At 40.9% G+C, this 26786-nt stretch overlaps 1 protein-coding gene across 2 annotated transcripts in view; it reads right to left on the reverse strand.

The window, feature by feature from the left end:
* The window catches only part of OTUD7A (OTU deubiquitinase 7A), a 391197-nt gene that overhangs the window by 200704 nt on the left and 163707 nt on the right, over positions 1 to 26786 (reverse strand). Inside the window, exon 2 of one of the 2 annotated variants that reach the window (XM_058736845.1) lies at positions 3036 to 3163. The exons of the other annotated variant lie outside the window; for it this stretch is intronic. The gene's annotated coding sequence lies outside the window, so the exon portion shown is untranslated. The remainder of the gene's footprint in view (positions 1 to 3035; positions 3164 to 26786) is intronic. 2 annotated transcript variants of the gene reach the window in all.

The following is a 26786-nucleotide window of genomic DNA, read 5'->3' on the forward strand; positions in this document are numbered from 1 at the left end:
AGAGATCTGTGCAGCCCTCAGGACAGTGGCTGTGGGAGTCCCCAGGAATAGGGAAGTCAAGGGAGCAGGAAGACAGAGACTCATGGACCTGCTCAGGCCACTGAGGAGGTCCCCCCCCAGCAAGGCCTGGGACCTGCAAGCCTTGGGGAAGGGCTTCTCCACAGGGGTCTTTTTTCCTTGGCTGTTTCTATGTCATTTTCAAGAACACAGGTTAGGATCATGCTACTCACTTAAGACCAGATAACTCAGGTTTCCAAGTGGACAGGGTTCCACAGGATGCACTGAGAAGAGAAGAAAGGCAGCTCTGATATTTCCACCCACATATTTGAATGAAACCCAAGTGATTTCCTCTGTGTTTATGCAGAACTGCACATCTGGGTTTTAACTGTGTTTCACTCAACCCGTAAACTATTATGTTGTGCCTATATCATGGTCTCTTCTCCAAGGAGCTCATCAAAGGGACACAGAGATAGGCGGAGGGTTCCTGACATGTTAACAGCTAAAAAGGAGGAAGATAGGAGGAGGAGGAGGTGGTGAGCCTTCTGGGAGACTTCGGGTTTATGCCCACATAGAGATGTTACATCTGGGTCTTCAGGGCCCATCCTCTGCCATGGCTAACCTCAGGGTGGCTGGCCTGGCATCACCCAGAAAGTAAGAGAATGGGTGACACCTCAGAGGGGCCTCAAGCTCAGCCTCGAAAGCCACAAGCCAGGAAACATTCAGGATGAAGCATGCATGCCTACAATAGCCCTTCTTTATGGAAACCAGCCCTCGTGTGCTTTCAAAAAGTCATGGGGAAGGAATTCAGGCAAGTAAAATTTTTAGAGGAAGCACTTTTCAGATACTCTAGCTAAAAATGTTCTCCAAGGGCAGTCTTTTTGTTTGTTTTTTTAAGACAGCCTAATCCACGTCCATGTGTAGCTCCTAAACTAACATGTATTTTCTTGGTATAATTTCCAAAAGATTCTCAAGGAAGATTCCAAGACAATGGAGCTCAAATAAACCCGTGGGGACCTCATCTACACAGAAATAAACCTAATAATCTTCAAACAAAAAGTCCCATTGCTTGCTAGTGACTGAAAGGCAAAACTGCCAGCAGACTAGGCAGATCCAAGCCCAGTGAGGGGAAGGAGCAAAGCAATGAAGAGTGCTAGAAATAACCAGAATGGCAGAGTGGATACCATTAGGATGCTTCTCAATGATGAATGCTTCCTGTCTTGGGGATTTTGCATCTCTATGCAACCTTCTAACTTCAGGGACTTAAAAATATGACCACTCACATCCTGGGGAACCTCTGCCCTGTCATTCAGCATTATCAGCATTTTCGCTTAGGGTCTTATTCAGCTTTCAGGGATTACAGAAAATCTCAGGAGTGAAGCAGCATCCAGAGGCACTCAGCCTGTCCTCCCTGCCACTGATAATAAAAACTAATACTAAGTGAGGCCAACTGTGGGCTCTATCCCTGCCAGACACCCCGTGCAAGGGTTACTCTTTGCCTCCTAATTTTCATGATAAGGACACTGAGGGTTTATGAGATGAAGTATTTGCTCAAGGTCATCCAGTTAGTGTGTGCCAGAGATGGGATGCATATCAGACGCGCACCCAGACGGTCTAATTTCAGAGTCCTTCTCTTGACTGCTTTGATATATCCCCTTGTGTGGCAGCTCAAAACCACGGAAGAATGAAAAAATAACGAAACCTATTGCAGGGAAGAAATGTGGTGCTGATTAACTGATTAGTTAAAAATCATCACACAACTGTCAATAAATGCTAATGTGGGTGAAAAATGGGCTAGGCAGGAGAATATTCACATGGTCTCAAAGTTCGCCCCACTGATTACTTATTAATTACAAGGGATAAAAACCAGTAACTTTATAAGGGAGAATTCTGGCAGAGACCAACTTAACCAGGTGAACAAACTTGTCATCACCATGCCTGGTTACAATGATATGGTGAACCCACTGCTGCATTGTAAACACACAAAACGTGTGTCTGTGCCTAGGGAGGAAGGAACAGCCAGGAAAATCCAGACTGTGAGACTCTGCTCAAAATAAATGGCTTATTAGGTTCTTCAACAACGTCAAAAATCAAAAAAGATAAAAGCAAAAGTAGCATTTTGATTTAGATTTAAAGACACCTAACCAAATTCAGGGCATGATATTTAACTGAATGCAAGATAGGGGAAAACAGCTACAAAGAATATTTTGGGAACAACCAGAGGTATTTGAATACTATATGTTGGATAAGATTACTTTATCAATGCTAAATTCCTCAGTGATAATGGTACTACAGTTTTGAAGTAAAAAGCCAACAGACTTAGGAGATATTTGCCAAAGTATGTCATGATGTCTGCAACCTACTTTCAAATGATTCAGAGGAAAACACTAAACACACATATATGTACACACCTAAATATATATTCCATGTGTGTATGTGTGTGTGTCTATGTGGGTAAACAACTGGTAAATCTGAGTGAAGGATATATGGGTGCTCAGTTTCCATTTTTTTAATAGATTTGAAATTTATCAAAATAAAAGGCAGACAAAAAGAAAATGTTCATTCAAGGAGTCATAAGGCAAAAGCAATGCTATGCTTTTAATCAACTAGACGAAAATTACATTTTGGGATAAGAACTAAGAGGAAACATTAAAAAAGAAAATAATATGTGAAAGTGATAAGACTAGTTTTGTTTATATTACTCTTACAGTAGTTTAAAAACCAATCATGGTAGCAACAGATGGCAACAGACTTAGTTGGTAAATTTTGTACTAGGTATAAATCAAATCACTTATTGGTCATTTACTACAATCATGTTTTTCTTTTTTTGAGAATAATGTTTATTATTCTAATGCAATACCAAACTCATTTCATAATTTTCTGAATGAACTTTAGTGAACAAATAACACTATCCCTGGCTTTAGATCTGATTCCCAGACAATTTTCTCCAAGGACCACTACAAGTGCTGTTGCTAGAGGTGTTGACTGCATTTGTCCCTCTGGCACAGTCACTAGGAACCCATGAACACGGGACTTACTTTTCAAACAGTGTGATTCTCTGGGGGTGTGTGGCAATCAGGCAGCCAGGGCAATGCTGCACCGTCCGTGCTGGAAATGGCCCATTGTTGTCCCAGTAGATGGTGTGGGACCACAACCCCTGAGGGCTCTGGAAAAGACAACAAGGATAAAGCAGAATGTTCATATTTCATTAAAAATGACAATTTAAAACTTCAGTGTTATGAATAATTTTTAATACATTTTAAAACTAAAATGTGAATATTTCAAATTTAAAAGTGATTTTAAATATTCAATGTGAACTTGAAATGGTCTTGATAGTGAACCCCATATCTCTGACTCTCCCTTCTTAACACACCACCCCACCCTTTAATTTTTAAATAAATGCAGGCATCTAGAGGCAGGTCAGGATACACGCATGGGACAAGTCTGCTCAGTGGGGAAGTGTGAGAAGTGGCTGTGGGTTAGAACACAGAAGAAGTTCATGCACTGTGCTGATGTTCCAGAAGATCCTTCTGCATCTTCCCAGAAGGATCCTTCCCAGTCCTTCCCAGAGGGACTCCTAGACCAAAGCCTGACTTCTGACATTCCATGAGAACCTTGGGTGGTGTGGTCTATGAGGAGTCTCAAAGTTAGGAAACTGTTCATAATCCCTACCTGGACCACGGGGTATCTAAGCAGTCATAGTGATGACCACACCTTGGTCCTGACAGGATGCACAGTGCTCCACGTGGAGGGCAGAGTGTCATGAACAGCATTGTGAGTAGAGAGGGTCCCTGTGGACTACACCTTGTTCCAAGTGGGCACACCTTGTGCCACAGCATCTTGACTCCTGAGATCCACTCACTTATATGCAATGTAGAGTTTTCTTGCAAGCATCATAACCCTAGGACACTCTTAAGCTAGGAGGACTATGACTTCACAGGTGCAGGGAGGGTACTAGGTCACATTTGGGCACCCTACATAGACTCACATGTGGTACAGGAACCCCGCTTTCCTACATGATAACACTTAGACTCTGGGTGAAGTCCAAGGATCCTGCCTGTGTCTATGGAATGCCCCTGTCCAGTGGTGTGCCCTGAGGCCTGGAATGATGTGTCTTGTCCCCACAGTTCCCAAGTACCCTGAGGTTCCAGACTCCTAGCTGGCTTCCTCTTTCACATCTCCCACCCAGATGGAGAAATCACAAATCTTCATACGCATAGGTGCTTTACTTTCAACATTTCAAAGCTAACATGATTTCTCTCTTTTTGGTGGTTTCTATTACTAATATAAAATATTTTGGTCTTGTGTATATATTCCCACCTTGAATTATACTCTACTGCTTGTCTTACTGCTCCTTGTTCTTTTTGTAATGTTGCTTGTGATAGTTTTGCCTATTCCTTTATAGTTTTACCTCTTTAGGCCATCTTTTTTTTCAGCTGTGTCTTATCTAAAACATTATAGATAAAATTTAATCCTTTATTCAATTTCAGAGTAGCTGTACTTTAGTTGGGGAATTTAATCTGTTCATTTTTATTTATTTTTTATTAAAAAATTTTTTTTAATGTTTATTTAGTTTTGAGACAGAGAGAGACAGAGCATGAATGGGGGAGGGTCAGAGAGAGAGGGAGACACAGAATCTGAAACAGGCTCCAGGCTCTGAGCCATCAGCACAGAGCCTGATGCGGGGCTTGAACTCACGAACCGCGAGATCATGACCTGAGCCGAAGTCGGACACTTAACCGACTGAGCCACCTAGGCACCTCAGTTCATTTTTATTTTTTGAGTAGCATTAAGAGTAGGGTAGGTAGATGACTGGTGTATTTGGCTCATTCTTCGTCATCTGTTTTAGTGTTTTCTACTCAAATTTTATGGTGTTAATTTCTTTACTGTCTTCAGCTGACTTGATTGGTCTTATTTTTCTTGTAATTTTTTTAGAAGTTATATATCTTATTTTTACTTCTAGCATTTATCTTAAGTTTGTTACACATATAAGTATATTAACTTTTTTTACCTGGAGAATTGATGAACAGATATTAGCCTCTAGTTTCCAAACAGGATAAGACAATTATTTCAATGTAATTCCCTTCCCTTGCTATCTGTTATATTTTGTTTAAATTATTTAAAATACTCTGAATTGCTTTTAATTTTCATGCTTGTAGTTTCTGAAGAATAATTTCTTAACAGTTGCATTAAGCTTCATGGCTACATTGTTAAATTACAACATGTGACTGCATTTTCCTGTTTGTTAATTAATCATGTATAATTTATGTATCTTTTGTTTCTACTTTATTGAATTAATTTTTTTATTTTACTATAGGGAGTCTCTGAGTAGCTCTTTCAAAATGGTTTCATGGATAATACATTTTCTGAATTCTTAAATAGAAATGGGAAGACACTAAATATAAAAGAATAAGAATCAATATTGTCAGAACAATTTTGATAAAGAGAGCAAAGTTGGAGATATAATAGTTCCTGATTTCAAAACTTACTACAAAGCTATAGGAATCAAAACAGTGTTATATGCATGTAAAGACAGACATACAGAATGATGGGATAGAATGGAGAGTCCAGAAACAAGCTCTCACATCTATGGCCTAATGATTTTTCAATAAGAGTACCAAGACTATTCAATGGGGAAAGGACAATCTCTTCAACAAATGGTGTTAGGAAAACTGGATATCCACATGAAGAATGAAGTTGGGTCTTCACCTGATACCATATATAAAAATTAACTCAAAATGAACCAAAGACCTATATGTAAGAGCTAAATCTATAAAACTCTTAGAAGAAAATTAGGAAAAAGCTTCATGATGTTGGATTTGGCAAAGATTTTTTGGGGATGACACCAAAGCATAAGCAATAAAATTAAAAAAAATGGACTTAACCAAATTAAAAAGTTCTGTGCATCCAAAGACACCATGAACAGAGTGGAAAAAAAGGCAACCCATAGAATGAGAGGAAATATTTGCAAATCATATATGTGATAAGGGATTAATATCCAGAATACATAAAGAACTCCTACAGCTCAACCTAAAACCCAAACAGCCCCATTCAAAAATAAGCAAAGGACCTGAGTAGCCATTTCTCCAAAGAAGATATAAAAATGGCCAATAAGCACATGAAAATATGCTCAACATCACTCATCATCACAGAAATGCAAATCCAAACCACAATGAGATACCCTTTCATACACATTAGAATGGTTATTATAAAAAATAAAAAAAAAATCACAAGTGTTGGTGAGCATGTACAAAAATTGGAACCCTGTGCATTGCTGGCAGGAATGTAAAATGGCCTCTAAGGAAAACAATATAGCAGCTCTTCAAAAAAATTAAACATAGAATTACCACATGATCCAACAATGCCACTTCTGGGTATATGTCCACAAGAAGTGAAAGCAGGGGCTTGTATGCCCATGTTCACAAGCAGAATTATTCACAATAGCCAAGTGTGCTGGGACAGGCACAGAAGGGGTGGCTTTATTTTTTGGTCTCCCTGAGAGCTTTAAGAGAAAATTTTTTTTTCTTGGAAGTGAGTTTTAATTCACATATTGACCGTCAATTAGTCTGTCACTCAGGAAGGCACAAAAAAAGCATTGAGGTCTCAGGCCAACTAGTATGCAGTTTTGTTTTCGGTTCTCTAATGGAATCAAAACGGTTCTCTAATGGAATCAAAACTTGCAGCATGTCCTGGCTAAATTCTAAGCAAATTTAAATTCAGGAAAAGTCTGTGACAACTTCCTGTAAATAAAGGGGAGATGTGGTTTTTACACCCTGATATTGTAAGTGCAAAATATGTCCATAATAAATTATGTGAAGGTCTGGTAGGCTGAAATGCTTTTCAAAATGCAAGTTCCTATAGAGGGAAATGCAAGAAAATTTCCAGTGATTTAAAAGCAATAAAGATCAGGAACACAATGAGGAGAGGGGAAAGGCTATCAGCCAAAACAAAGGGAAAGACCAATGCTTTGTGGGAACTATCATCCTAGGAGAACAATAGTTTTTAAAATAAAATAGCCATTTTAGACCTGTATCTATCTTAGTTCCAAAAGGTGGAATGTGGCTAGGTTGCAGACATCATCACATTAAGTCTGGTGGTGCCTTTCATGACACCCCTGAATGTGGACAGAGGGCCTAGGAGTGTGCTTGGAAACCATGGATACAGTGCATGTATGGAAGCTTCTGGGTGAGAACCTAGATCCATAACTCCCACATTAAGGTAGAGAGAGGCTGTTCCTGCTGGATTCTCTTCCCCTCACCCCACCTCTACTCTGTTGCAGAGTCAACTGGAAAGGCATCTGGGATGACCTGGGATTGGTACCAGCAGAGTCCCCTGCCAGTGTGCAGTCCTGGGAAGCCATTTCACCCCTGCTTCATCCATTACCTTGGGGCTTGGACTGTTTCAAGGCTCCTGGTGAAGACTGACAGGGACAGCCTCTGAAAATGCTCTTGGGACCTGAAGGGGCTTACAACTGTAAAGGGATGTTATTCTAAGGTAAAATGCAGGCACACAGGGGCTAAAGATGAAAGAAATTCAGACATGCTCCAGGTTTGGCTGCTAAGAAACAGAAAGTACAAAATGGGTTGCTACTGTCCAGCAGGGTAGCCAAGGTTGGCAGCTGCCCAGCGACTGCCCGTGGAACTCCAGGGCACACCCAGGGAGGTGTGTGAATGCTCTCTCTGGCATTTTCCCTCAGACTACTCAGACTCTGGGCTTCCTTCTCCCTCTCTTGCCTCCAACTCCCACCTAGCTTTTGCTGTAATTTTTCATCTGGTTCCCCAACCTATCCTAACACTCCTAACCCTTTGCAAGCCAGGGTCCCTTCAAGCCCCACTTCCCTGAAGAAATCTTTGCTGATCACTGAACCATAAAACATTTAATGAACACCTATTTTACCTATTTTAATGAGTTGCAGGCAGTGGGGCAGAAATAAAGTTGACTGGTTTTTGCCCTCATGTTCCCCGTGGCCTGAAACAGGAGACAGGTAGGAAAACTAATACCTGCAGAACAGCATGCTCTCTGATCAGTGACCCTGAGTCTAGGGGAAGTCGTGGTGCTTTGTGCCATCTACCTCAGGGGCCAGGGGAGTTTTCAGAGAGAGAGAGACACTTGGCCTGGAGCTTAAACCCTACGGAATTCCCAAGAGAAGTGGGGGAGGGAACTGGTGTTGGTTGAGTGACATGCTCTGGATGAAGTGATTAGAAGTCCTCTCAGGTCCTCTCACAAATATAGCTGAGGAAAGGGGCTCCGAGGGACACACAGACCTGTCCTTCCACTGCCCCAAGTAACAAGGGACCATAAGGAAAGCAAAGGGCAAGGCACAAGCTAGCACAACATTCCCACTCCCCAGGTGGGATATGTGTGATATTCCTCAGGCATTTCTGGCTGCCCAAGAAAAAAGGAAAGGAAAGAAAACAAAGGGTTAACTGATAGAGATCACAGTCATACAGGACATGACTCTCCCATCAGTTTACAAGTATCTTAGTAAATTACAAGAAAAAGGCAATCTTATCAACAGCCCAATCTCCAGAAACCTATAGACTCAGTTTCCTGGAGCCCCAACATCACCCTCCCCTCCATAGTGATGTGGGGAACAGGCAAGAAGGGGATGGTAGGTAAAACTAAATTTCCTTATAACCTGCAGCCAATTGACAAATACTTGGGGCAAATACAGAATGCAACATTTCTCTAGGAACCCCCTAGTGTCTAATGTTGATGCCTTACTAGAGGGAAAATAACCTTAGCTTGAGAATAGCAAGGCCCCTGGCATTTTATGAGTCCTCCTTAGCATATCAAAGTCCTCCTGGAGGCCACCCCTTTGCCTTAACCTCCCCAACTCCTGAAGTATATACCCAGTCACTCTTCACACCCTCAGTGAAGTAATTTCTGCCCACAGGTTCTGTTCCCATGGTTTAATAAAATCACCTTTTTGCACCAAAGATGTCAAGAATTCTTTATTGGCCATCAGCTCCAAACCCTTACCAATCCAAAACCTCATCACAAGGAGGTCCTCCACGGGCCACTCTCTCACCCTGTGGCCTAGCTCTGTTCGCTCATGGCCCACAATCCATCCTTTTCCTGCCCATACATGTTATGTCTGTTGTGCCATCCAGGGGCCCAGCGGGCCGTGTGCCTACCAGGAGAGCCCACTAGACAGCTACACAAGGGGAAAGTTCAAAGAAGAGTTAGCCAGGGTGGCTCAGAAGGGTGAGTCAGACCCTACAGCTGCTGGCTTAAGGAGTCCCTGACACCCAGGTAAAGCACAGTACACAAGGTGGTGATGGGGGGATCCAGGAGGCAGTAGCCTCTGTTTCCTGGAAGGGGTGGGTGACTGGTGTCTGGGCCAACTTGGAGAGCCTGGGGCCAGGTGGCTGAGGCCTTAAGAGGAACCACAACAAGGAGAGAAGAAGAAAAGGGAAGAAGGAATGGGAAGTCTTGTCATTCTGTGAAACAGTGTCTGTCATGGGTTATGGAGCCAGGCATCCACTTACACCCTCTCTGGGGAACTGTCATTTCTAAGATTGTGTCTATGTTTCCCAAGAGGAAGAGGGTGTCACTGCCCTCCCATGCTTCCTGACCCCACAGCTGTCCCCACTCCTCAGGTCTAAAATGGACTGATCCCTTTTCTTATAGCTTCTCCTTGCTTCGAATTGCCTAAGCACAATCTACATTTGACCTTCACCTGGACCCTGAGGCCCAGTGGTGGGTCAAGGTGACACCAGGACTTCATAGACTCCTCCCCTTTGCCCTGCCTGCTTCCCATGGCAGCTCCTTCTTGCCTCTGACAATTCTTTGAAAAGAATATTCCTCATCCTATCACTCATCCTCTTTATTTTCTGTGCATAATCTGCAATTACCCTGTTTGTCTGTTTACTCATATGTGATTCAGAGAATATCACTAGACTGTCCATGCAGGCTGTGACCAGGGTCGTCCTGAAGCCTGGCACACAGAGGCAACAATTATGGGACAATGTATGGGGGCTAGAGGGCCTGTTCTGGGTCCAGAGCTTCTACTAGGACACCTGACTGCATTCCCAGGGGGCTCTGTCAGGGCAGAGGATTTCATGACAACCCATAGGCATTCTTCTCCTGTAGAATCTGAAGTAAATTCCCTCACCTCTTTAAAACCACTGTTATCCCTGTTCATCTCCCACCAGGCTCATGAAGTCAGCACTGATCAAGTTACCCTCAAAAATTTCCTTTCCCGTAACATTCCAAGGCATTTGGATGGATTCACATTTCTCTATTTATTACCTTGAAATGGCCTCTACTTAAAAAAAAAAAAAATTAAGTTTGTTTATTTATTTATTTATTTTGAGAGAGAGCATGAGCAGGGCAGGGCAGAGAGAGAGAGAGGGAGAGAATCCCAAGCAGGCTCCATGCTGTCAGTGCAAAGCCCACCATGGGGCTCGAAGTCACCAACATTGAGATCATGACATGAGCAATGACCAAGAGTGGTGCCACCCAGGCGCCCAGCCTCTACTTTTGTTAAAGGCAGAAAGAAGTCTTGCCTTTCTAACTCCAGCAGTGCCAGAGCTTTATTCTTATACAAAAACTTCCCATGTACAGAAGATGTACACAGTAATGGAGAGAATCCCCAAACTTGTAACAAGATCCATTAGCAACTTTTACAAGGGTCTCACTCCAGATTAAGTCACTCTTCTCCCACCCAATTAGCTGTCAAAGCAAGTGATGCTGGTACTGCTGCTAGGAAATCAAACTTGCTGGCCGTTCCCTAGCACTGCCTTTCACTGCAACACCCCATCTTACGATTCCCAAAAGACGTTAGTCAGTCCGCCCAGGACAACCCAGCAAAGTGTCTAGCTGTGACTCCTGCTGAATTCACTCACTCTGTCCCTGTCCTTCCAGGTTTGCCATGCCCAGGGCATTTTTTATTTTTAAATTTTTGAAGGTGGCAATCTACAGACATTTTATTAGCAAAAGGAAACAAACATGCTTGCAGCAGAGAAAGATAGGGGATCCTCCTTTCCCCTCAAGGGCATCATTAGACCTTGAAAGAAAGGCAGGTTAAGACAGTATGAGAGTAGACCCCAGGGCCTCAAGCAGGTTGAAATCCAACAACGGTGATGTGTGCTGTGCAGTGTCAACCTCATACTCATCTAGAGCTGCCTGGAATCGGGCAGATGTGGAGCCACAGAATATGCAGTGCTGCTCCACCTCAGGAAACTGGACACTCTGGCTCTCTGAGACCAATTCCTGTACAGTAGCCAATGTCACATGTGCTAGTCTCTGGGTCCTAGCTGGTGCTCCCTGTCACCTAGAAGTGAGTCATTGAGTCCCTAATTGCTTCCCCTTGCCTGGGTCCAGGAGGACTGGAACTACAAAGGACAAATGTCTGAATGTCCCCTTCCTCCTACTTTAAGACTCCTTTTGTTCCATAGTCTCCAGAGAGTTCAACAAGAACCCAGCATGGGGGTGGTGGTGAGGAGGGTCCCTGGCTTCCCACAGGGGAGAGGGAGGCCAGAGGGATGCCTGAACAGGGAACACATGGTGCAGCTCCTAAGGTGGGATGTGGGAGAGCTTGGGGTGGGTGCTGAGCCAGACACAATCAGTTCAGTCCCCACATGGCTGCTCATTAGTTCTGTGACCTTGGCTTCTCTGTGCATCACCTGATATTCAGTAATAATAGGACCTACCTCACAGGGAGGCTCTGAGTATGAAACGGCTTAAAACCGAATGCTCTACACAGCTTTGTTTTCATGCACAGTTCCCCTCTTAGCTACATGGGACATGGGCACCTGGCCTTTGCGTGTCTCCTGCCTCCTCTGTGATGCCCAGATCACTTCCTGACAGCTCATCTCCAGAAGCCCCCATTGTCCTGAGCCCCCCAGCCCCTACTTACCTCCCCTCTGCCTGGGTCTGGGAGCAGGACTGGATGTTTGGGCCAGCCTTCCCATCTCCCTCTCCCCCTCCTCCTCTCTGGGTAGAGGGTGAATGAGCAATGCACTAATTAAGTCCTATGCAAATTAAAGCTGGGACTACTGGTTGTAGGAGATTCTCAGCCTGCAAACACTTCTCTTCAGGGAATTCAAAATTATCTCCCCTCCTCTACAGAGGGCACTGTGCCTAATGATATCTCATACATCCTGTGCTAGACTGTGGGGTCAGCACTGAGTGCATTTGGGAAAATGCAAACAATGTTCATAACATGTCACAACCTTCCTAGACAGGCTGAGCTCTGACTATAATAGTATTCTCCACCTACGGGTTTAAAGGTAAATTAGAACATGGCAGAGAAGTAGGAGGACCCAAAGTTCCCTCATCCCTCAAACACAGCAGTATTGAGGCCAAAGGACTTTGAATTCCAAGAGCCTGGGCCGCAGGGCGACAAATATGTCTCCAGGGGCCCACAAGGAAAACCTGTAGGGCCATAGGTGCATGACTGTGAACTGGGAGAGATAAAAACGGGCCACATAGGCATGGATGGGAGGGATGCCCTTCTGTGGAGAGACAAAGGGAAGAGAAAGAGAGGCTTGGAAGGCATAGGACTGTATCTGGACAAGAGAAAAACCATGGACCAGGACGGACCAAGATCCAATCTCTAACTGCGGGCCTTTCTCCAGACTGGGGGCAGCTGCCCTGTTTGCACACCTGGAGAGGAGGGGAGCCAGCCCTGGGCTCAGTAACTCGTTCAGAGGCACAGTCTGCAGTGGGAGAAAGCAATCCCCTCCCTGGAATGCAATGGGAAGAAGGTTCAAAGGACAAAGGCTGCCTGCACCTGCCGGCCAGAAGTCATATATCTGCGGTGCAGAGCGGCACTTCCCCGGAACTGGGGCACATGGAGAGGGACCCTTTAAGATATTAGGGTTTAAGTCCCAGCCGAGCACAGGGAGGCATGGGAGTCAGTGGAGTGGAACTCATTTGCACTGGCGGCATTGCGAGGATGGCTTGAACAGAGTGGTTTGGGACACATGGTCCGTGGAGGAGAGACTGGGGTGTCGCCATTTTTCTCCTCATCACCAACAAGGTGGGGCTTCAGGGAATGGACAGTGGTCCCACAGGGGAGGCAAGACCTGCCTATACTAAACCATGCCCTTCCGTGCCTGGTAACTGCATATCTACTGGAGTGGGACTGACACTGAATCAGACAGCACCTCCTCCAGACCAGCATGGCCACCAGTTCCAAGGCACCCAGTGGTTTTCCATTCCCTGATTTTATTTTTTGACAATTCTTATTATATATTTATATATATACGTATATATGTGTGTGTGTGTGTGTATACGTGTATATATATACATATATGGACCATATGTATATATATACATATATGGACCATATATGTGTGTGCATGTATATATATGTGTGTGTGTGTGTGTGTGTGTGTGTGTATATATATATATATATATATATGGACCATATATGTATGTATATATATATATATATATATATATATATATATGGACCATATATGTATGTATGTGAAATATATATATATATATATATATATATATATATATATATATATATATTTCTTCCTTTTATCCTTATTTCTTCCCTCCTCTAGTCTGGTTATTCTGGTTGTTGGCTTATTTAATCTATTCTCTTTATACCTGTTCTATAACTCCTTCTTTATTTTCCTCTCTCTTTTTCTGGACTAAGCTGTATAGTTTCTCTGCCTGGTCAATTTTCTTTTCTTTTCTTTTCTTTTTCTCTGCCTCTGTCATTTCTCTCTTTGTATGGGATAAAGCCTCTTCCATCAACAATGCCCCACCCTGTTGTTTTGCTGTAGCTGGTATTTTTGTTTTTTTTTTCCCGTTTTTGTTTGTTTGTTTGTTTTCTTTTCTAGGGCTACCTCAATGAACAAATCAAAGCACACATGGTGGAGGGTCCAAAACATCACTATGAGTAGGGAGATAAAGCAACCAGAGTCACAACAACAGAGAGCAAGTAACACACTCCAAGAAACATCTCCTGAAGGGCCAGGCCCTGGACAGTATATGACTCTCTTTAATATAGCAGTGCTCACAGGTACAGGACACATAACAAGCTTTTAAAACACATAAGGGACAGAAAACTAGCCAAAATTAAGAAATGGAAGAATTCTCCTCAAAAGAAATTCCAGGAAGAAATGACAGCTAAAGAATTGATCAAAACAGATATAAACAATATAACTGAAAAAGAATGTAGAATAATAGTCAAAAGATTAATCGCTGGGCTTGAAAAAAGCATAGAAGACAACAGAGAATCTATTGCTGCAGAGATCTAGGAACTAAAAATAATCATGGTGAATTAAAAAATGTTGTAAATGAGGTGCAAAATAAACTAGATGAGGTGACAGTGAGAACTGGAGAGGCAGAGGGGAGAATAAGTGAAATAGAAGATAAAATTATGGAAAAAGATGAAGTTGAGAAAGAGAGGGAGAAAAAAAATTCTGGACCATGAGGGGAGATTTAGAGAAGTAAATGATTCAATGAAACATAATAATATCTGTATCATAGAAGTTCCAGAAGAAGAATAAGAGATAGAAAGGGGTGGAAGGTGTACTTGAACAAATCATAGCTGAGAACTTCCCCAATCTGGGGAAGGAAACAGACACTGAAACCCAGGAGGCACAGAGAACTCCCTTCAGACATAACTTGAATCAATCTTCTGCATGACATATCATAGTGAAACTGGCAAAATACAAAGATAAAGAGAGAATTCTGAAAGAGCTAGGGACAAATGGGCCTTAACCTACAAGAGTAGAAGAAGACTTATATATCGAAACTTGGCAGGCCAGAAAGGAGTAGCAGGAAATATTCAATGTGATGAATAGGAAAATTATGCAGTCAAGAATCCTTTATCCAGGAAGGCTGTCATTCAGAATAGAAGGTGAGATAAAGGTTTTCCCAAAGAAAAACTGAAGGAGTTCATTACCACTAAACCAGCCCTACAAGAGATCCTATGGGGGATTCTGTGAGTGGAATGTTGCAAAGACCACAAACGACCGGAGACATCACTGTAAGCATGAAACCTACAGATAACACAATGACTCTAAACCCATATCTTTCAATAATAACACTGAATGTAAATGGACTAACTGCTCCAATCAAAAAACATAGGGTATCAAAATGGATTTAAAAAAGACCCATTTATTTTCTGTTTACAAGAGACCCATTTTAGAACTGAGGACACCTTCTGATTGAAAGTGAGGGGATAGAGAACCATCTACTATGCTACTGGAAGTCAAAAGAAAGCTGGGGTAGCCATACTTATATAAGACAAACTAGATTTTAAATCAAAGGTTGTAACAAGATATGAAGAAGGGCATTATATCCTAATTATGGGGTCTATCCATCAAGAAGAGCTAACAATTATAAATGTTTATGCACCCAATTTGAAGGCACCCACATGTATAAAACAATCACAAACATACGCAATCTTATTGGTAAGAATATGGTAATTACAAGGGACTTTAATACTCCACCTACAACAATGGACAGATCATCTAGACAGAAAATCAATAAAGAAACAATGGCCCTGAATGATACACTGCACCAGATGGACTTGACAGATATATTCAGAGCTTTTCATCCTAAAGCAGCAGAATACACATTCTTTTTGAGTACACCAGGAACATTCTCCAAGACAGATCACATATTGGGTCACAAAGCAGCCCTCAATAAATATAAAAGAATTGAGATCATACCATACACATTTTCAGATCACAATGCTATGAAACTTGAAATTAACCACAGGAAAAAGTTTACAAAACCTCCAAATGCATGGAGGTTAAAGAACGTCCTACTAAAGAATAAATGTGTCAACCAGGCAATTACAGAAGAAATTAAAAAATATATGGAAACAAATGAAAACACAACAGTCCAGATGCTTTGGGATGCAGCAAAGGCAGTCCTAAGAGGAAAATACATTGCAATCCAGGCCTATCTCAAGAAAATAAGAAAAATCCCAAATACAAAATCTAACAGCCCACCTAAAAGAACTAGAAGCAGAACAACAAAGAAACCTCAAGGCCAGCAGAAGAAGAGAAATAATGAGGATCAGAGCAGAAATAAACAATACAGAATAAAAAAAAAGAACAAATCAATGAAACTAAGAGCTGTTGTTCTGAAAAAAAAAAAAAAATGATAACCCCTAGCCAGATTTCTCAAAACAAAAAGAGAGAGGACCCAAGTAGATAAAATCACAAATGAAAATGGATTTATCACAACCAATCCCTCAGAAATACAAGCAATTATCAGAGAACATTATGAAAAATTGTATGCCAACAAATTGGACAACCTGGAAGAAACTGACAAATTCCTAGATACGACATACTACTGAAACTTAAATGGGAAGAAATAGAAAATTTGAACAGATCCATTACTAGTGAAGAAATTGAATCAGTCATCAAAAATCTCCCAACAAATAAGAGTCCTGTACCAGATGGCTTCCCAGGGGAATTCTACCAGACATTTAAAGCAGAGTTAATACGTATCTTTCTTAAGCTGTTCCAAAAAATATAAATGGAAGGAAAACTTCCAGACTCATTCTCTGAAGCCAGCATTACCTTGATTCCCAAACCAGACAGAGATCCCACTAAAAAGATTTACAGGCAAATATCCCTGATGAACATGGATGCAAAAATTCTCAACAAGATACTAGCAAATCGAATTCAACAGTATATAAAAAGAATTATTCACCATGAACAAATGGGATTTATTCCTGGGCTGCAGGGTTGTTCAATATTTGCAAATCAATCAATGTGATACATCACATTAATAAAAGAAAGGATAAAAACCATTTACCCTGTCAACAGATGCAGAAAAAAGCATTTGACAAAAGACAGCATTCTTTTTAATAAAAACACTCAAGAAAGTCAGCAAAGAAGGAACATACCTAAACATCATAAAAGCCATTTCTGAAAAGCCCACAGCTAATATCATCCTCAATGGGGAAAAATGGAGAGCTTTCCTCCTGAGATCAGGAATACATCAGGGATGTTCACTCTCACCACTGTTGTTTAACATAGTGTTGGAAGTTCTAGCATGGGCAATCAGAAAACAAAATGAAATAAAAGGCTTCAAAATTGGCAAAGAAGTCAAACTTTCATTTTTCGCAGACATCATGATACTCTACGTGGACAGCCAAAAGGATACTAGAACTGATACATAAATTCAGCAAAGTTGCAGGGTATAACATCAATGTAAGGAAATAAGTTGCATTTCTATACACCAATAATGAAGCAACAGAGAAATAAAGAAACTGATCCCATTTACAATTGCACCAAGAACAATAAAATACCTAGGAATAAACTTAACCAAAGATGTAAAAGATCTGTATATTGAAAACTATCAAAAACTTATGAAGGAAATTGAAGAAGACACAAAGAAATGGAAAAACATTCCATGCTCATAGATTGGAGGAATAAATATTGTTAAAATGTCAATACTACCAAAAGCAATCTACACATTCAATGCAATCCCGATAAAAATTGCACCAGCATTCTTCTTAAAATTAGAACAGGGGCTCCTGGGTGGCTCAATCGGTTAAGCGGCCGACTTTGGCTCAGGTCATGATCTCGTGGTCTGTGAGTTCAAGCCCCGTGTCAGGCTCTGTGCTGACAGCTCAGAGCCTGGACCCTGTTTCAGATTCTGTGTCTCCCTCTCTCTGACCCTCCCCCGCTCATGCTTTGTCTCTCTCTGTCTCAAAAATAAATAAACATTAAAAAAAAACTAGAACAAACAATCCTAAAATTTGTACGGAACCACAAAAGACCCCAAATAGCCAAGGTAATATCGAAAAAGAAAACCAAAGCGGGAAGCATCACAATCCCAGACTTTAGCCTCTACTACAAAGCTGTAATCATCAAGACAGTATGGGATTGGCACAAAACAGACACACAGGCCAATGGAATAGAATAGAGAACCCAAAATTGGACCCACAAATGTATGGCCAACTAATCTTTGACAAAGCAGGAAGAGTATCCAATGGAAACAAGACAGTCTCTTTAGCAAATGGTGCTGGGAGAACAGGACAGCAACATGCAGAAAAATGAATCTAGATCATTTTCTTTAACCATACACAAAAATAAACTCAAAATGGAAGCAAGACCTAAATGTGAGACATGAAACCATCAAAACCCTAGGGGAGAAAGCAGGCAACAACCTCTATGACCTCAGCCGCAGCAATTTCTTGCTTAAAACATCTCCAAAGGCAAGGGAATTAAAAGCAAAAATGAAATACAGGACCTCATCAAGATAAAAAGCTTCTGCACTATGAAGGAAACAATCAACAAAACTAAAAGGCAACCAGGAGAATGGTAGAAGATATTTGCAGATGACATATCAGATAAAGGATTAGTATCTAAAATCTATAAAAAACTTACCAAACTCAACACCTGCAAAACAAATAATCCAGTGAAAAAATGGGCAGAAGACATGAACAAACATTTTTTTCCAAAGAAGACATCCCAATGGCCAACAGACACATAAAAAGATGCTCTATGTCACTCATTATCAGGGAAACACAAATCAAAACCATGCTGAGATACCACCTCACACCCATTAGAGTGGCTAAAATTAACTACTCAGGAAACAACAGATGCTGGCGAGGCTGTAGAGAAACGGGAACCCTTTTGCACTGTTGGTGGGAATACAAACTGGTGCAGTCACTCTGGAAAACAGTGTGGAGATTCCTCAAAAAATTAAAGATAAAACTACCCTACGACCCAGCAATAGCACTACTGGGAATTTATCCAAAGGATACAGGAGTGCTGATTCATAGGGGCACATGTACCCCAATGTTTATAGCAGCACTTTCAACAACAGCCAAATTATAGAAAGAGACTAAATGTCCATCAACTGGTGAATGGATAAAGAAGATGTGGTTTATATATACAATGGAATACTACTTGAATATGAGAAAGAATGAAACCATGCCATTTGCAGCAACGTGGATGGAACTGGAAGGTATTATGCTTAAGTGAAATATGTCAGTCAGAGAAAGACATATTATATGTGTTCACTCATATGTGGATCTTGAGAAACTTAACAGAAGACCATGGGGGAAGGGAAAGGAAAACATAGTTACAAACAGAGAGGGAGGGTGGCAAACCATAAGAGACTCTTAAATAAAGAGAACAAACTGGGGGTTGTTGGGGGGTTGGGGGAGAAGGGAAAATGGGTGATGGGCATTGAGGAGGGCACTTGTTGGGATGAGCACTGGGTGTTTTATGTAAGCAATGAACCACGGGAATCTACCCCAAAACCAAGAGCACACTTTACACACTGTATATTAGCCAATTTGACAATAAATTATATTAAAGAATATAAAGGTAAATTAGACTCCATGTGGCACTAACTGGGCAGTGGGGTAGGCCAGGTCAGGGTCAGGTAAGCCTAGGAGCTGTGGGCAGAGGGCCCAGGCAAGAATGGGAAGGCATGCCTTCTCTGCTTCTAGGGCCAAGAAAGTCCATTCATAAGCCAGATGCTGGCCCAGCATGGGTGAAAGCAACATTACTTTGTTGTCCTCTATCCAAGTCAGAGCACAGCACTTAGATAGGTGGACCTGGGGAGCTTAGGTGACCGAGGTGCCAGGCAGGTGGTAACTGTGATTTTGGTACTGGATGGCCAGCAGCACAGCAGTCTGGAAGCCGATCTGACTCAATGCAATGTCATCTTAATGCTGTTCTGGGGTTTGGCACCTCCCCAGCCAGGTCAGCCCACTGCAAGAGAGGGTCCTGCAGGACCAGGATGTGACTCCATGTGGCCATAAAGGCACATAGTTGCTGGTTTTAAGGCGTTGGAAGCAATTGCAGAGGTTTTGAGAAGAATCAGAACTATAGCTGCTTAAAATGGAAGAGTTTTCTGTTTGACCTTGAAGCAGAAAAGAACTTTTTTGAGTGTTTCCAATGTGCTAGCCACATTCCATATGCTTCATGCTTACACTTCACAAAAAACCCACACTCTAGGGGCAAGCATGCCCCCTTTAAATACCACCTCTCCTATGCCCAGAGGGGTTAAGCAATGTGCCCAAGGTCACACAGCAGTTAATCACCTAGAATCTGGATGGCAAAATCAAAGCCTGTGCTTTAACATTATACCAATTCTTGAAATGCTCAGACATGCTAACAATGGTTTCTCTTCACTTTGTGAAGGCAATGTCACCTTACTCCCCATGTTTCCTAGAGCTCCAGAGGTATTTTGCCTACCTAAAAGGTCCTTCCCTGATAACCAAGTCCAGAGTCCCATTATTGCTCCTCAAGAGACAAGGTTTACCTGCTTTTCCCACAACAGTGGCTAAACGTTCTTTCCTAAGTTTTCTTTCCTCCACTGGGAATATTTTCTATTTCAAAATAGTTGAAATTATGCTGTGACAATTACATCTCTTATTTAAGATAAAAAAAATTCATATTAGCAATGGAAATGGTCTGTTATTCTGTTTTTTTTTCTAAACTGGGAAATTTTCACATCAGAGCTAAGAGCTAAAACATGTTTTACTCTAACACTCTGGCATTTATCAACCTTTTGTACCTGTAATAGATGTTGTTTCCCTAGTATTTTGACCTATTGATGCTTCTGCTAAGAAATAGGCAAACCAGGTGACCAGGCTCCTCATGGTGACCTCCTAATGGAGGTGTCCCTCCATTAGGCCCCCATCTCATCACTCCCAGCTCCTCTGCTTCCAGATAACCCAACCCACCCTGCACTGAGCAGTGGTTCTCCAAGTGGAGTGTATGGATTATAGTATCGGCACTACCTAGAGACTTGTTAGAAATACAAGTTCTCAGGCTCCACCCAGACTTGCTGACTCAGAAACCCCTGGGGTGCTGTCCCTCAATCCAGGATTTCACAAGACCTCTAAGTGGAGAACCACTGAGCTGGAGGCTCCAGAGAGCCTGGCATGACCTCCACCAACAACCCCCTCCTCTATTTCTTTGCATGCAGTCTCAGGAGCTCATTCTTTCTTATTTCCCAAAAGGCTTGCCTTCGACAAATTTCTCTTCACTCCCCCATTCCTACAAGCTCCTCTTCTCTGCTATTTTTTTCTCCCAGCTTGTTTCAACATACCCAGGAGTCCTCTTGAAAAAGCATCTTTTTCTGGACCTCCTTCCTGTCCCATACATTCAACTCCCTTTTCTTCCCTCCTACCAATGTTACCTTGGCAACTTATCCTGAGCATCACAGTCCCTAGGAGTACTAGTACCTATTAAATGGGCTGGTTCTAAGAGTTTAATGAAATAACATTAGGATAAGGATGTGCCATGCGGGTTAATTCTAGCAGCCCTGGAATTTGCCTGAGCTGTTTTGCTGAAGCTGACTAGAGATGTACCTGGTCAAACTATAAAACATGGTGACTAATATTGCGGTCTTTTACTCATGGAGCCAAAGTGAGTTTCAGGGTAGGTTATGCTAGTTTGTCAGTATGATGTATTGATAACAATGAGACTGATGGTGCAAACCTAGTTACAGTGTTTGGGGGATGTGGGGGGTAGGGATGGGGAGAGGGCTCTGACAATGGGGCTGGTCTTGTAGTGGTAATGTGCTTACATGACCAGTAGGGTATAAGAAGTCCCAGCTGAGACTCCTTTTGGTCTGCCTAGTTCTGATATGTTCTTGCATAAGGTGGTGGTTCCAAGAAAGTACATCTGGTATACCCCTGCAGAAGGAGAACAACTACAAGGAGCCTGTGTAGACGTTGGCCTTTCCAAACCCCTTGCTGATAGGCAGACTTGGGCTACAATGCAGGTCCTTACTTTTGTATTTGTTTCTACATTATAGCCTTTCTCAGCAGTAAACTGTAGATTCATAAGCATTGTTGTTTGGAGCCCTGTGAGTCTTCTTTAGTAATAGAACCTTGTCCAGCTGCCACTATCAGTGTAGGTGACATTATGGTTATCTTTCTTTCTGCACCATTATGAAACCCAATTCATAATGGGTTGATCTTGAGCTGATCACAAGAATTGTTGTCCATTGGTCTCTTCATCACTTACTCCATTCTGTGCACTCCCCTGTCCTCTACCCAAATCTGGATCCCATCCTTACTAGCTGATTGAAACCATAGTCACAAAAGTCACCACCAAGTCACAGCCTTTTCAGCTCTTAGTTAACACAGCTGGCCACAGCTACTCTCTTTAACTATTCTTTATACTTGATACCATCATCCTTTATGATCTGATTATTCCTGCTCTCCCCTCCCCTTTAGATTGTCTCACTAATTCCTTTCTCCAACATACTGTAAGTATTCTCTTATATCTATCCTTAGCTCAGCTCTTTCCTCTAGATAACTGATCATACTCATTAAATGTTCACAACCACCTGTGTTCAGATGGCCCCCAAGTCTCTCTCTAGTCTTGTTACCTTTTCTACCCTTCAGTCCACAACTCCTTGGTGGTATGTTCACCTGAACATGTCACTGGTATCTCAAAGTCATTATAATCTATCTTCCTTGTAAAATCTGCCTGTATACCATCAAGACTTAAAAATGGCTCCCTCAATGTCTCCTTCTCCATTTCTGGTCCTTTATGTATCTCTTTGTAAGTCAATCTTTCTTTCTTCTCCCTTTTTCTCCATGTCTCTCACCCTTCTTCTTTTCTCCCCAACCCAGGCAATCACACAATCCTGATGTTAATAGAGAACGGCCTTCTTCTCTGTCCCCTGTCCATTCTCTTGATGCCACCATCACTGAGTCACCTGACTTCATGCAGTGGTGTAACAGGATGGCTTGAAGACACTCTTCTGACTCAAAAGTATGATGAGAAAGAGGATATCTGCATGATAGTGTCAAAGTGTCTCCCACAAGATATTTATTAATTACAAATGGTAACTTTGCATTACAGAAACTTTGCAGAAACAACCTTAATCAACTGATCAACGTTAATGCAGTGAGCTGAATATTTGTGTTGCCCATCCAAAAATCATGTTGAAACTCTAACCTCCAATGTGACAGTGCTAGGATGAGGTGTCCTTGGGTGGTGCTTAGGTCATAAGAGTGGAGCTCTTATAGAGCTATTTAGAGCTATTATAAAAGAGACCCCAGAGGGCTCTCCTGCAATATCCCTCAGGAATACAGATGCAAAATCCTTAATAAATATTTGCTGATAGAATCCAGCAAATAATATATATATATATATATATATATATATATATATATATATATATATATATACATATACACACACACACATATAATCATACACCATGACCAAAAAGAGTTTATTTTAGGGATGCAAGCCTGGTTCAAGATTTGAAAATCAGTCAGTGTAATCCACCATATTGACAGACTAAGAAGAAAAATCACATGATCATGTCAATTGATACATTTAAAAAGATGATAAAATTCAATCCACCTTCATGACAAAAATTCTCAGAGAAATAGGAACAGAAGGGAACTTCCCCAACTCAAAAAGCATCTACCAAAAAATCTCACAACTAATGTTATACTTAATGGTGAAAGTCACAATGCTTTCCTCCTAAGTTTAGGAACAAGGCAGTGCTGTCTGCTTTCATCAGTCTTATTCAATGTTGATGCTATGTTGATGTTCCAGTCAATGCGATGAGGTAAGGGAAAGAAATAAATGACATACAGATTGGAAGGAAAGAAACAAAACTGTTGTTATTTCCAGACGACATGATGTTATATGTAGAAAATCCCAAGGAATCTACAAAACTCCTAGTACTAATAAGGGAGCACAGCAAGGTCACATGACAATGAGATCAACACACAAAAACCTATGCGTTTCTCTATGTTAGCAATAAACATGTGGATACTGCAATTAAAAATAAAATATCATTTATAATCACTCATTAAGAAAATGAATACTTAGTTGTAAATCCTAGTAAACATGTACAAGACTCATATTCTGAATACCACAAAACACTGATGAAAGAAACCAAAGATTTAAATGGAGAAATATAATGTGTCCATGCATTGGAAGATTCAACATACTAAAGGTGTTAAAATTCCTCAAACTGATATACAGATTTAACAAAGTTCCCCTCAAAATCCAGCAAGATTTTTTGTAGATATAGACAAGATTAATGTAATACACTTACATGGAAAAGCATGAAAAAACTATATAGGAATAGTTAAAACAATTTTGAAAAAAAAAGAATCAAGAGGGAGAGATCAGTTCACCCAATATTAAGGTTTACCACATAGCTACAGTAATCAAGACTGTGACATTAGTGGAGGCTAAACATACAGACAATGGAAAAGAACAGAGAACTCAGAAGTAGAGCCACACAAATATTCCCAATTGATTTTTATGATGGATAATACAACAACCAGTGGTTATGTTCTCCCTTTCTATTTGAGCTGTCCTAGTGTCTGATTTCCAGAAAGAACTTACTTCTTTGCTCTGACCAAGAAATAAGAACAACCCTTCAGACATGATTTGGCCCACAGGATAGAGAAGCTTAGTGCTTTAATTAACTGATACCCATTTGTCCCATTGTTTCTACACCTTCAGAAACTCATATGAAGTTACTAGTTAAGCAACAGATTTTGCTTCTGCTTAAGCAGATGTTTTTTTGTTTGTTTTTTTAAATTTTTACCTTTCAATCTGAATTTACCATTCCATTTTTCATCAGTACTAAATTTCATTGTGTTAGATTTGGCACACCACAATTCCTGCCTGTCAGAAGTCACCTGAACTCCTCTTGGCTCCTGGTTAACCTGTTTACCTGTATATGTTTGCCAATCCCTGTCCTATAGTATTTTTAAAATGGTTAGACAGGAAGGAAGGCATAGCCTTGTAGCAAACTACTAACAACCCATTTCTAGGCTTAACTAAATGACTAAGAGATGATGTGTTCTTTGTTTATGGTAACTGACAATGGTGAATCCTATCTCATTAAACTGATATCCAGGCTACATTTTTCCATTGTTGTTATAGTACTGGCATGATGAAGTTAAAGGGCAGAGTGTTACAGCTTGAGGGGACCTTAGAAATAATCTAAAATACAACATCTTCATTTTATAAAAGGAGAACATGGACTCAGAAGTGAAGTGACTTCTCCAAGATTAACAACAGGTAAGTGACAGTTTAGGAATTTGAACCCAAATATTCTGATTCAAATACAGTTATGTGTGTGTGTTTTAACCAGGACATTATGCTTCCTCTCTATCAAATGCACTACAAAAATTCAGATGTATGATGGTTCTAGTAATCCCCCATAAAAAGTCTAGTACTCCCCTATAAAAAGTGAGGTAGAGCCTAGCAGTTTTCTACCAATACCACTTGAAGCTACAACTGATCACCAGATGCCCTCCTTTCTTCTGGTCACCTATCCCAGAATAGTATGTAATATGAACATTGCTGCCATAATTTGCAGTATTAAGTTTCTATCCTCCTGTTAAAACTCCTAAAAAATTTTTATGTAGAAGCTAAAAAAAATTGAACAGATTGAAAAAGGGATCAGATTAATGGTTGCCAGAGGTGGGGCTTGGGGATGGGTAAAAGGGGTCAAAGAGTATAAACTTCCAGTTATAAGAGAAGTAAGTTCTGGGGAATCTAATGTACTGCATGATGACTACAGTTAATAAGACTGTATTGTATATTTAAAAGTTGCTGTAAGAGAGTAGATCTGAGAAGTTCTCATCACAAGAAAAAAATGTGTAACTGTGTAAGGCGATAGATGTTAACTCTGTGGTAACAATTTCTCTCTCTCTCTCTCTCTCTCTCTCTCTCTCTCTCTAAAATCATCATGTTGTACACTTAAAACTAATATAATGTTATATATCAATTATATCTCAATAAAACTGAAAAAAAGTGTTTATGAAAATTCTTGGGGGTGCTATCAGAGAAAAATCTCTTGTATATATTGTTGATTTGACACATTAATCTTGCCACACATCTGTAATCAGCACCTGGTTTTGGGGATAATCTACTCCATTTTTTATTTATTCATATATATGGTGTGTGGTAGAAATGACCTACTAATTTTCTTCCTGCTTTATACTAAATGATGCTAACAATTTATTAAACACTGTTTTCCCACTGGATTACATGTGAGAGCACAAGGTCTGGTTTGCCATATGGCACCCAACTGCCTCATCCTGAGAGCTGGTACCACAGCATGCTGTGCATCTCGCATGTCGAATTTTTATTCAAGACATTATGGAATGTGCTTTCTTTTTTTCTTTTATATTTTTAACATTTATTAGTTTTTTGAGAGACAGAGCACAAGTTGGGGAGGGGCAGAGAGAGAGGGAGACACACAATATGAAGCAGGCCCCAGGCTCTGAGCTGTCAGCCGAGAGCCTAACAGCTTGAACCCGTGAACCAAAAGACCATGACCTGAGCAGAACTCGGACACTTAACTGACTGAGCAACCCAGGCGCCCCTGGAATGTGCTTTCTACTTCTGAAATATTATTTCAAAAGAACTGTGACTTGTTTAAAAATTGTAAGTTCTAAATAAACAACAGTACATGCCAAAAGCAAAACATACAGAGACACTGAATTATGTTTCTGAAATTTTAAAGGCCATGGGGAAACAGTGAAAAAAATCAAGAGAAAACCACATATATTGCATGACCTTAAAAATGTAAAAAAAAAAATATGCCTATATAAACACCAAAAGAAAATAGAGCCAAATCTCTCCATTGATTTCTTTATCATTCTGGGATTCCTGCCTGACTTAAGAAGGCCTCCTTGGGCAGTCTTCTAAACTTTTTCCTAATATTTGTATAATATGACTTTTTACCCTACATTTGGATTTAAAATCCATCTGGAATTTACTCATCTACATGACATATTGTTGGCATCTAATTCTATTTTCTTCCAACATCATTAAGACAATATTTATTAAATATGACATCTTTTCCTGCTGAGTTATAAGACA

Source organism: Neofelis nebulosa, chromosome 7 (assembly GCF_028018385.1).
Source record: "Neofelis nebulosa isolate mNeoNeb1 chromosome 7, mNeoNeb1.pri, whole genome shotgun sequence".
NCBI lineage: Eukaryota > Metazoa > Chordata > Mammalia > Carnivora > Felidae > Neofelis > Neofelis nebulosa.